Here is a 13,407-nt window from a genome sequence, read left to right as displayed (position 1 = left end):
CGCCATCTCCTCCAGTCCAGGCTCTGCAGAACACTCTCCCCTCCCCCTCAGTGCACAGGTCAAACTCAGCCTCATCTTTTATGTATTGCTTACCCCATTGATTGTGCTCTTAAGAGATTCATGAATACAGAGGGCCTATTTCCGTATCACACTCCAGCATATGAAGGTTTTTTCTTTAACAAGAGAGGAATTTTTCTCTCATTTGTTCAATTTTTTTGATTTGTTTCTATCTTTCTGTCGGTTCTCTTCCCCGTCTATGCAACCCTCTTCCAACTTCCACCTATTTTTGCAGGCAAGGTCGTAGTCATTTTTACTTTTGACAGACGTGTTTTGCCTATTTAACTATTTATCCCGCATACATGAATTATTCACAGTGCAGGTAGTGAATACTGTAAAATGGAGAGCTGCAGTTTACTTACAGAAAGATTAAAGGAGATGTTTAATTGAAGTCAAATGCATCATTTAGGTTAAATAATATAATAAATATAACAAAGGTTATGCCGGTAAATTTTCAATGCATGTATATGGTCTTTAGGTCTTATCTTGTGTCGAATGTATTCATTTATGTTCATCCCTTGGCTGTTTACTCATTCATGAATACATATGTTGCTCCATTTTTAACAAACCAACCCTCCCCCCATCTGTCTGTTTGTGTACCTGTGTATTAGTGATGTGTGTGTTATGCACCCCAGCAGAGTGTGAAATTGAAATTCTCATCTTTTCTGACAGAGAAGAGAGGGCACAGAAGATGTGAAATCTCATCTTTGACTTAAGTTTTTGCTATAATGTTTTTTAGTGGCACAGTATTCATACCAAAAACTACATTACATCTACGTCTACGTTGCTCTTGGTAAATAAATGTCGCTAAACCATTTTTAGAACAGTGTCTCTGGATTTTTTGTTATGCATATCTGTAAATAAGTGTCCATCACAGACTGACACTAATACAAACCGGATTCCAAAAAAGTTGGGACACCAAACAAATTGTGAATAAAAACTGAATGCAATGATGTGTAGATGGCAAATGTCAATATTGTATTCAGAATAGAACGTAGATGACAGATCAAAAGTTCAATCCGAGAAAATGTATCATTTGAAAGGAATAATATGTTCATTCAAAATTCACGGTATCAACAAATCCCAAAAAAGTTGGGACAAGTAGCAATAAGAGGCTGGAAAAAGTAAATTTGAGCATAACGAAAAGCTGGAAGACCAATTACCACTAATTGGGTTAATTGGCAACATGATTGGGTATAAAAAGATCTTCTCAGAGTGGCAGTGTCTCTCAGAAGCCAAGATGGGTAGAGGATCACCAATTCCCACAATGTTGCGCAGAAAGATAGTGGAACAATATCAGAAAGGTGTTACCCAGCGAAAAATTGCAAAGACTTTGCAGTTAACATCATCAACTATGCATAACATCATCCAAAGATTCAGAGAATCTGGAACAATCTCTGTGCGTAAGGGTCAAGGGCGTAAACCCATACTGGATGCCCGTGATCTCCAGGCCCTTAAACGACACTGCACCACAAACAGGAATGCTACTGTAAAGGAAATCAGCTGTTTTTGATGTCTCACTGTTTGCGTTTATGTAATGAGGATAAAAGCATATTATGATAAATTAGTCTGCTTTTTCATATATGAGCATAGTGAACAAGCAGACATTAAAATATAGTTTTTATGTCCTACATGGAAAAAATATTTAATAAAGTACTTCATGGTTTGAATTTGGTGTTCAAGATCATTTTACGTGTGGATAATTCCATCTAATTCTAAACACTCATCTAGCACCAGACCTCAGAATTAGTCTATGATTGGAGCTAAAAATGTTTGACAAGCGCAGCTTGTTCAGCTGGCTTTATAGGTCAGGTTCTTGATTAGTTTTTATCATACCTGAAGGGCAGAAGTTGTTTTTGTTTCCATTAGTAGTTTTAGATCTGCAGAAATAAAAATGAAATCAGGGGTTGATCAAGGGTTAGTTCTTGGTCTGTTATTCTTTAACCATTACATGCTCCTAGTTGGTACTATCGTAAACAATCATGACATTAACTTGTGGATGTCTAGAAACCTTTTTGTAACTCAACAGAGATGAAATAGAAATATTTGTTGTTGGTTTAAAAAAGTTCCTAAGGTAGTAATTAACATGTAATAATTTACATGTCAGGAACCTTGGCATTGTTTTGGTTAATGGTTTCAGTTTTGATAGCCATTTAAATATGATTACCAGAACTGCTTTCTAACATTTAAACATGTCAAAAGTTGGAGAATTATTATCTCCAACTTACTTTTGTTCAAAACAGAATTACCATTAAAACCCTTCTCTTATGTCATGAAGCTCCCAGTGGTTTGGCCCTCACCAGTAGGTCCTGAATTGCTCAGTGTACACCAACTAGACCTCTCAGCTCATCAAGTGCACATCTTTTAGCTGCTCCTAGAATTAGATCTCAGTGTGCTGAGGATGCTTTCAGTTGTTGTTGGAAGAAGCTGCCCGCTGACCTGAGGTCAGTTAGAACTGCCTATTCAAAAACAAACTTAAAACCTTTTTTATTCTCACAGACTTGTATTTATTTGTGTGTTTGTGTGTTGTGTTATGACATGTGCTATATACATGCAATATCATATTGCTAAGTTATTTAATTTACATGTTTAACTTAGCTGTCTGGGATGGTAGAAATAATCTTTTCTGTATTCAGGCAAGTCAAAAATGACTTTATATACACTTACTTAGCATTTGTTTAAGCTCGTGAATCCCTTGGTCATCTACCAATACAAAAAACCACAATGAAGAGAATATGATTTATTCCACTTCTGCACCAAATTCTAATGAACTTTTCATTACTACCCTGTTTGGAGTATCCACACATCCTTGTCATGTAAAGCAGACCTAAAGCCCCCTGGAGTGTTGGTGCCCTCGCCTTGACCTGTGTCTGTGCGAGTGGGTGTATGTCCAGCCTGTCCAAACCAAGTCCCACCCGGCGAGCGTCAGACAGACCACCATCTGTTCCATGCCCTCGCAATGAACTACCTGCCACATCCTCTTCATCACCTTCATGGAATAATAAAAAAGAGATGCTTTCTAGAAACCTAATTTGCAAAAGCTTTGTTGATTCTCAAAAGCATAGTGACTCTAGTTAGACAGGATATTACAAGGAAGGAATATTTACTAAAAACACATCTCACAGTTGTTGTTTTTTTCATACATAAACCTTTCTTTAAAACTTTTCAGAAGCTGAAAAAGAGTATAGGTGATCTGCACACTCTGCTTTTCAATATTAGAGAGTAGTTACCCTGAAACAAAGACTGTTTTCACCCTCCCTCAAAACACCTCAAGGATTTAACACACTAGATTAAATAAGCACAAATAGGCTTAAAATGAATTCTGCATATCTCCTCCCTCTTTCCTGAAACACAGCTCCCCAAAAGATGAGTTTTAGGCTGAAAACAAGCATGTTAGTGCTGTGATTTTACAGCCAAACAACACGGGGCTTAGCTGATTATGCACACAGTCATTTAATGTCTTAAGCCAACCACTCTGTCCAAAGAAGACTAGACTTTTCTTATTGGTTCTACAAAAAGGGGGAATGATTTGTGCATTAATTTAATTTTTTATTACATTATTTGTTGTATGTCTGAAGTGAACCTAGAAAAAGAGCAGAGAGCAGCAGCACAGCATGAGCACATGGCACAGGGACCAGCACGTTAGCCAGCAGAGCACCACAGGAGTGTTTTCATATGTTATAAATTCATTCTGACTCTCTTTATTCACTTCAAGGTGGAGAAATGTGCATACGCAGACAACAAGGGGTGTGGAATTAAGCACAGGAGAGAAAAGATGCCGAAGATGAAGCAGTAAAGAAGGTGAGTTACATTTTAAATGTTTGTTCTCCACTGAATCATTATATTGAACAAAGTGCTGCTATAAGCAGCTTTGGATGCACCTTTATTATTGCACCATGGCCAGTGACCACTTAGAAAGTGGCTAAAGTAGTATAAAGAAACACCTTAACATATAGAATATCAACTTTATTAAAGCTCCTTCTCAAAGCACCTGCACATTCATAATTCACGCTTGACCTTTTGCAATCACTCTTCTGCACAGCAGATATAACCTTTTAGTGCATCCTTAGTGGCAACACATCTGTCAAGATTGACAGCCTACCATCAGTGACAGCAAAAACAGAAAGAGACACAAACACAGCACAGAGTGGCTGTGGGGTGAGTGGCAGGAAAAAAGGGGGATGATAGAAAGATGCGTAGGTGAGATGAATGGGTAAAAAAGAAAAAAGGTTTCTCTCGGGCTGCTGGATGAAAGTGTTTTTTTTTCCCTCTTTGTGTAATGATAAGTTGTTACCGAGTGGATGGTGGTGGTGAGATAAACAGTTTTTTAAAAGGTGTGTGAAAATGTGTAATAGTGGGTAATAGTGCTGAACATGTTTACTCTGCCAGCATAAGCACTCTAGCAATGTGGTGGAGACAACAAACAGACAGGAGGCCAAAGGATTTCTAAGGAGAAACAATAAAAATGCTAATCCCAGCATTAAGATTAACAACCCCACCTGATCATTTTCTTTTACTTTATGTTGTGATCCATCCTGCTCATGAATTTGACATTTTTGTGCTTAAAAACACAACTATATAGCGTAAAATACAAACAAAGATCTAGCCTAGTGCTCGGTGGTATGCCTCATGCATTATAACCAAGTCCCAGTTCTAAGGATTTTATGTCCTAAAAATAATACTAATAATAAATAATACCAAACAATCTGGCAAAACTGTAGCTGTGCCCAGAAAGTACTTCAGTTTGTGTTGAGCACACAAAATGTATTACTGATACATCAGCCATATTCAGTAGAGTACTTGTTTTGTGATATAAAACTTCATATACCCCAGACCTGTTTAGTAATTGTTTCAGTTAATTCTGTTATTAATATTAACATATCAATTTAAGTGAAAATGTAGTAGTTAAAGCTGTAAAATCATGAGCATAGAATTTTAGCTTTCTATATTCACCAGACATCTTAAAAAATCAGTCTCCATGCAGTCAGTCGACACATTTATCAAATGTGTCTGTAATTTGATTGGCATGACAAAGCCAATGGACTGGACAAACCTTAGAAACACACACCTGTTTATTCGTATATGTTCTTACAGTCCACACTGCATGTCAGCCAAAAAAACCTTAAGTCATAATATCTATGGCATAGATCATGTCATGTGTCGCTGTGTGCAGGCAGGAGTAGTGGACCCAAAGTGCAGACTCACAGCAGGCAAAAGTGCACTTCAAACTCAGCTTTTATTGCTAGATGGCAAAACGTAACAGAAATCCAAATAAACTTACATAAGCAGGCAGCCAGAACACACAGCATAAATGAGGGTAGATCACGACACGGACAAACTGAAACACAGGGCTTAAATACACAGAGGGAGCAATCAGGGAATGGGTAACAGGAGGGAAACACAGCTGGGGCAAATCAGGCCTAACGAGACAAAGGAAGCACAACCAGACGCATTTACATGAGACAAGGACTTTCAAAGTAGAACAGGAAACATAACACAGACTGAACTTACAGACATAGACTCACAGGCAGGCACTACAACAGAGGGAACAGACGCGGGACCAGGGGAGACACAGAGACATAAACCATAAGATAGAACTCTAAGAAACCAAAGACTAGAAATGATAAATAATATAATAAACTCAAAACTCTGGGTCAACGACCCAGGCATCCTAACAGATCAGGGCAGAATTTATGAACTATAGATTTATGTGTGTAACCATTAAGTTTTGGGCTAACTATAGTAGTATCAATAATTGAATTGAGAAAAGCTTTGGAACAAATAGGACTCTTATTCAAATAAACCCTTCATGAAGCTCATCCAATCACACTCAGTGACTGGGCATGCAGAGAATAAGATTTTCTAGGCTGATGAGTCAAAGGCTGAGTTCTTTGGGCAGATCTCAAACCAACATATTCTGAAAACATGAATTAATGCTAGCTAATTGCTAATGATGTGACTTAAGTGAAGCATGTTGGTGGTAGCATCATGCTATGGGGCTTGCTTCTAAGCAGCAGGGACATGGAGAGAAGTCAAAAGTGAAGAAAGGATAAGTGCAGCCAAATCCAAAAAACCTGCTACAGTGCCAAAACCTGACATTGGTGAAGTGGTACGACACTCAACCTGAAGGCAGGAGTGGCAGAGAAGTATGTGAGGCTGGTGCAGGACATCTATGAGATGTATGTATGATCCCTGCTGTGGAGGCCTCTAAAAGAAGCGGCCCGAAGAAGAAGAAGGAGGAATGAGTTCATGTATATGGCCAAGAACAGCCTTGGCCGTGTATATATACATTTACATGAACTCATTCCTTCGTCTTCCTTCTTTCAAAACAAGTCTCTGGTTGTCCTTGATGGGAGCCTAGACCTAAACTCCACAGAAACATCTTTAGAGAGACCTGATGATCACGACTCCTAATCCAATCTGACATGAGTTCATTCTTTATCCCATTCTTTCTGAAGATCAGAAAGAATGGGATAAAATCCACAAAGATGTGCAGAGTTTATGGAGACTTACCAAAGAAACCTTGGGTGTGCACTTTCTGCCAAAGGAGCTTCTACAAATTACTAAAACAGGTTTCTGAATACAGAATCTGAAACCATAGTTTTTGATTTTTTTGTTTTCACAAAATTGATTAAAAAAAAAAATTACCACATTGTGTTTAGCTAGATGGGAAACGGTGCAATAATGTAATAAGAAGTATTTTTCAGAAATTTGTGTTTTTTTTCATTTTTCCAGTATAAAAAGTGTGTTCTGCAGCTGAATTAGATAGGAACTAGTCCATCATCATTTAGTGGTTAATACAGAATCATGCATGGGATGACATTTTTGGCTCAGCTCTTGTACACAAGCCAACCATGAACCCTAAGGTCTGGGGATACTGCCAAAAAGCTGGATTTACAGCAAGCACAGCTTACCATTTGAAAACATATCATTGTATTGGCATGGGTCAACATATGAATCTATTTGAAAAGAAGTAATGTTCTTTACCAACAGACTCTAAGCCAAAGTACTGTGAATCCCAGGGAAGCATGAAAAGGAAGTGAAGGAAACAGAAATGGGTCGACGGCTGAGGATATATCTAAGAATTCCTGCTGTGCAGCTACACTTCAATTCACAGTTTTGAAAATGCTAAAATCTTGATGTTTTCCTGTGGAAATGACACATTTGGTGTCCAGCATCGAGAGGCTTCTTTAGACTGTGTTTGTGGAGATTATGTAGCAAATGAGGACCTAATTAGATGAAGTCAATCTTGGCCAGTGGGAGGAGAGCCATGATGCTGATACTAGCAATCACAGCAGAACAGAATGAACACCTGGGGTTGGGAATATGGAGAAGATAGAAGAAGAATCATCAAATAATTGGGAAAGGTTATAAGTAAGGCAATGAGTAGGGAGAGTGCTTGGGAGTAAATGACTGGACATCCAGATGGATATTTCATACACCACTGACAGTGTGTAAATGATGCCAGATTCACTCAAATGTGCTTGTCAATGATACTCAGAGATTAACAGAAAACAGCAAGGATGAGATTATCTGCTCAAGTCTCATTAGAAGTAGCACATTTGTTCTGCAAGGGGGCTTCAGTCGTGATTCGCTGCTTTTTTTCTTACATAAGTAGGCTGCAGTAGAGACTAGTTGAGAGATTAAGTGTAAGAAATCAGTAGTAAATGATTTAAATAGTAGCACTGTGCACATAATAAATTAAGTATACAAGCCCATTGAGTAAAAACAGGGTGCAATTCATTTAGACAACAATCTTAATTGAAAATAGTACAAAGAAAAAAAAACTGAGAGATGTTATTGTATTTAATTGCATTATGTTTTTATCTACATTTTACACAGCATCACAACTTTTCTGGAAGCTTTCAGCAAATCAGCCTTAATCTACTGTCTGTCAGACAGAGAAGTAGAAACCAGCTTGAACATCTCACTTTTGTAGTTCACAGTAAGACATGTTTAAACTTTTTCCTGCAAAAATGATTCCTCCCATGAGAACATCTGAAATGTAAGTGATGTTTAATGTGCTTGTTTGTTACCTCAGTATACAGTACCGGTAAGTTGGAGGCTGTTATCTGTCGGTACCTAAGCAATTTATGAAATGGGAAGCTAATTTAACTTGCTCAATGAACTGCACATTTCACACTTCATTTAGCTGTTCATAAAAGACTCAACAGCAAAGCATTATCAACACTTAATGCTTTGTTTCTAATAAAAACCCTTGACAGTAAAGGACCAACTTGAGAAATACTTCTATAAATGTGTTCTTAGCTCATTGTATAAATGAAAAAAAATTCAGTGACTAAGCATAATTAGGTGATATGATTTACATGATACTGTAGTCCTGATATCTGTGAAAATAGATGGTATTCAGCCTCACGCTTGAAACTAAATATTGTAGTTTGGCTCAAGTGCAGCAGTAGTAGATAACTTTTTAAAATTTGCAAGTCACTTACTTGTATTGAAACTTTCTTTAATGGAAAAGAACATTGTGAGCAGAGCAGAATATTCTGAACATTGCTTAATGCATCTCATTGAAGCAAGTAGAGAGGTGACCCTGAAAAATCCCTGAATCGTGCAAAGGGAGGTTTACGTATGCAGAAATATTGATTAAGATGGCCCTATGTGCACAAAAAACACGCAAATTATTAAACTGGGAGTTATTTTGCTTTTAGGATATTGGCTCAAGTAATTCTATCAAAGAGGATAAGATCGTGCATCATTAAAAATGGTGCAGTTCTGTTCTGTTCTAATAGTTTGTTATTGATTATAGATGTTGTTGAACATCTGCACAGAGTGATATATGAAGGTGACCACTATCTTATGCAGCTGCCAGCTGCTGAGTCTCGACTAGGGTTGAGTTGGCAGGAGATGCTTTTTTGGTGACATGAGCCTTGTGGATGCTATTTAGTTGGGAATTTGCACGCCCTGTCCGTGCCGCCAGGTTTTGATGCGAGGTCACATGCTACCTGTCAGTGCACAGTACTCACCTGGTCTGACACCTGCTCTCTGTGCAGGCAGCATGTTTGGTTGAGGATCAACTCTCCACAGTGTGCAGGGAGAGCTGGAAGAATGCCTCCTAGCCTCTGTGTGAGTGTGTGTCCAGCATGTTTATTCACTGGCTAGTATCTGTTTTTACGATTGCTTGCCTTGTGCATGTATGTGACACATTGGATTTGCATCCACCAGCACTCATACAAATAGGCAGTGGGTTAGACCCCCCATCCTCCCCTCTTGCTCAGTTGGATCACACTCCCAGATCTGTCAAGCATCTGTTGACATGTCCTGGATGTGACATGCCACCCACTGCAAGGGAGAGACACAAATTGCCAAGCTTTTTCTTAGAGGTGTTGCACAGTTAGGACTTAAAGATGGACTAAAAGATTCAGAGTAGCATTTTGACACCTTCAATTAATAAGCAATTAAATCTGATAGGCAGGTTAATGCATTTTAGTGTTGAATGGGTTAACTTTTCACGTGTGGCATCCTGGCCTTGCTTCCAGTGGCAGCAAGGAGACACTTGCTTAGTAATAAGAAAATAATGACATCCCAAGGCCCACTTACAGCCTCAACATCCCTTTTACTTTCAGTATGATGTGTTGCATTGTGCAGATGTAAAGTTATAGTCACAGTACTTGTGCACCTACATAGCTACAGAACAGGAGCTGAAATTAAGTATTAATATTTTGAAGTGGCAAGAAATTTCAGAAGCAACAAAAAAAGCAAACTGTTTCTGTGTGTCGTCACAAAAAATGTGTGAGGGAAATGTACAGCTGCTTTGTTTCCCAGTGAAATAAAAATCATCAGTGTGTAAGAAAGAGGGGAAAGGAGAGGAAGGGAAATTTTATAGGCTGGAAATTTGAAACTTACATTTAATGTCCTAATTCATTTTTGAATTTTTAAATCAGACATTGTGGACATTGGATCTCTATTTGGTGTGTTGCTGAACCATATTTTTGTTAAACGTATTGCAAAGCAAATTGAAGTTTACTAATTTTGTGTTATTTAAAGATTGCATGGAAATAATAGCCAGTTTCATCCTGTGTTTGATTCCTGTGTTTGATTGGTTACATCTTGGGTACTGTTACTAGGTCAAATCAAGGTTAGCAGTCATTCATTTATATTTAAGATAATAATGCTGAGTCAGTGGAGGAATCTAATGCTAGCTTTATGGTGTCTAGGGGTTGGAAATCAGTCACAATAGCTCATGAAACATCTGCTTATTGTTGAATTCAGATGGCTAAATCCACAAAGAGCCGTGAATATTGGAGTAGTGACAAAGGCCAGCTGATAACAGTCAAGCTGGAACAAAGAAAAATATACTGGAGCTTACAAAACAAGTTAATATGTGACATATTTCTAAGTTATTCTTTTCCCCATGTTGCACTGCTGCACTCCTGTGTACAGGTAATCTCACCAAAAGGCCTCAGTCAGCTGCCAGCCCTTAATGGAAAGTGCCTACCAAACAGAAACAGATGTTAAAATTAATGCTTTTGCAGGGGCTTTTTTTTTCTGGATTTTTAAGCTGTTTAAGTTATTTCATTATAGAATTACAATACTGGCAAATCACATGTCATTGTTTGGCATTAGGCCTCATGTGTATTAGTTTTGTTTTTGCATCAGTCCCGTACAATAAAAGTTCAGAGTACTATATTAGCTAAAAGCATAGTAACACATAGCTATGTGCACTTCATGCCAGCTTTGTTTTCTGACATGTAATTAACTGTAGAGTCAGTTGCTCAAAGTCACGTGACACTGCCCATGCCTCTGGCAATACTGTGATGCTAATCTTGCCCGACAGTAGCAAGTGACTATACTGTGCATACTGTACAAGCAAAGTGCATGCACATAACCTGATTTTTACTGCAGTGAATGTGGGTCTTTATGCCTTTTCACAACACGAATGCTTTTACAATATGAATGAAGTCACGCACCATGCGGCATCACAGTGTTGGATAACAGGAAGAAAAATCAGAAGGCGGTCTAATATACCCCCCATTTAATGCTTGTTTTAAATGCCCTTTTTCAGTTTATATGTGCTGCTCTGAAACATTTGCATCACTTAAATTAGCCGTAACAATGAAGCAGCGTTTGGCTACAAGTGTATTAACACAGCAAATATGCCACAAGGAGGAAAGAGTTGCAAGGCGTACATTAACATCAGCAGCATTAGCAACTTTTTCACATGTGGGTCATGCATGCGCTTGATGGATGATGGGTACAAAGAGTTATGTAGCACATGCACACAGATGCACATGCACATAGATCCTGACTCTCCACGTTTCGATTTAGCTTTCACCGTCATCACTACACCACTTCGACATAGTCCCGAATTAGGCGCCCCAGATTTCATAGCTCTTAAGAGACAATAAAAGCACAAACATTACTATTGTGTGAGATTGTGTGACACAGGCTATACTTTTTACCTTCTGCTTTATGAGTTTGTGCGTTGGCAGGCTCGGAATAGCATTTTAAATGTTACAGCGTCCCACTTAGAGGAATTGTTGCAAAATGCAAATTAAGGAGAATGATTGAAGCTCTTCATTTTTCATGCCATAGAAATATATAAATAAAGATGTGTTTTGGTCATTGTAGTGCAAAATCATAAACAAAAGTGAAATCCTTTGGGTTTTTATTCATTCATCATGTTAAATTAGACGTTTCTTCAAGAACAAAAATAAATAGGTCAGAATTGTGTTTGTCACCACTCAGAAATTCTTCCCTCTAAATGTAGATGATAAGTCTGAGGTTCACACATTTTTCACAGTTTCCCTGCATGCCCCGGGGACACATGAAGATATAAAGCACAAGAAATGGTGACTCCTGTTGCTGTCCGCATGTATGATCCCAAAGCGGTTGGTACATATGAGTTGTCACTAGCTGAGCTGAAAACACATTGTTTTCCACCAGAAAATCCATTTGTTTCCATGGCGATGCTGTCCTCCCTTGTCCAATTTCCTTGACTGCTTTTTATGGATAGCTTTATTGAACTTTATTAAAAAAAAGAATTGAGAGAGGGAGGAGAAAGAAAATAGTAATTTGTCACACTAATATAATATCAAGGTTTGTGAAGGTGGATTATTTGGAACAGGTCAAAGTGACCTTTTATTCTTATAGCCTTATTATCCTCTAAAATTGCTTTTGGGCAACACACATACTCCCCATAATCAGTTATTCTTGTTTGTGCACCTCTGTTGTTGCTTTGTATTAAGTTTAATGTTCTAGTCTACATTGAGGATTTTGGACCGAACCCTAATAGCCTATTCTATATTGTTTTACTAAACTAAAGTTTTAATTTATCAGGGAAATATTTCATCAGCAGTTTTGGCGTTACCGACAGCTTTGTTTAGGACAGCTGCACTGATATAATGTAGCCTGTAGGGTATTTCATAAATTACCATTGCTGGTGTATAAGTCTGTTGGTTTATTGTGCTTATATACTGTGTATATTCAAACAATCTGAGTTTTATTATTATTATTAGAAAAACCTGCCCTCGGGGCAGTTTTTGGCAGGCCCCCAGCGCTTTTTCACTGCTTGTGTGTGGCGCAGAGTTGTATTGTTAGTTTATCTTGTTCTTCTTTATGTCTTCATCAAACCACAAAAAACTGATGACAAAAGTTGTTTGTTTCTAAACACTTATGAAAAAAAATTTTCATATTCATATATGAAAAAATTCATATATGAATGAGAATACACATATATAAGAATAATAATATATATCTACAGTGGGGCAAAAAAGTATTTAGTCAGCCACCGATTGTGCAAGTTCCCCCACTTAAAATGATGACAGAGGTCAGTAATTTGCACCAGAGGTACACTTCAACTGTGAGAGACAGAATGTGAAAAAAAAATCCATGAATTCACATGGTAGGATTTGTAAAGAATTTATTCGTAAATCAGGGTGGAAAATAAGTATTTGGTCAATAACAAAAATACAACTCAATACTTTGTAACATAACCTTTGTTGGCAATAACAGAGGTCAAACGTTTACTATAGGTCTTTACCAGGTTTGCACACACAGTAGCTGGTATTTTGGCCCATTCCTCCATGCAGATCTTCTCAAGAGCAGTGATGTTTTGGGGCTGTCGCCGAGCAACACGGACTTTCAACTCCCACCACAGATTTTCTATGGGGTTGAGGTCTGGAGACTGGCTAGGCCACTCCAGGACTTTCAAATGCTTCTTACGGAGCCACTCCTTTGTTGCCCGGGCGGTGTGTTTTGGATCATTGTCATGTTGGAAGACCCAGCCTCGTTTCATCTTCAAAGTTCTCACTGATGGAAGGAGGTTTTGGCTCAAAATCTCACGATACTTGGCCCCATTCATTCTGTCCTTAACACGGATCAGTCGTC

The 13,407-nt window shown here is 38.2% G+C and overlaps 1 protein-coding gene across 3 annotated transcripts in view; it reads left to right on the top strand.

The window, feature by feature from the left end:
* The window catches only part of dlgap1b (discs, large (Drosophila) homolog-associated protein 1b), a 97,043-nt gene that overhangs the window by 29,085 nt on the left and 54,551 nt on the right, over positions 1 to 13,407 (top strand). For all 3 annotated transcript variants that reach the window (XM_085173248.1, XM_085173249.1, XM_085173250.1), the window contains exon 2: positions 3,773 to 3,858. The gene's annotated coding sequence lies outside the window, so the exon portion shown is untranslated. The remainder of the gene's footprint in view (positions 1 to 3,772; positions 3,859 to 13,407) is intronic.

This window comes from Neolamprologus multifasciatus, chromosome 9 (assembly GCF_963576455.1).
Source record: "Neolamprologus multifasciatus chromosome 9, fNeoMul1.2, whole genome shotgun sequence".
In the NCBI taxonomy this organism is placed as follows: domain Eukaryota; kingdom Metazoa; phylum Chordata; class Actinopteri; order Cichliformes; family Cichlidae; genus Neolamprologus; species Neolamprologus multifasciatus.
This window is presented reverse-complemented; position numbering and strand designations above follow the sequence as displayed.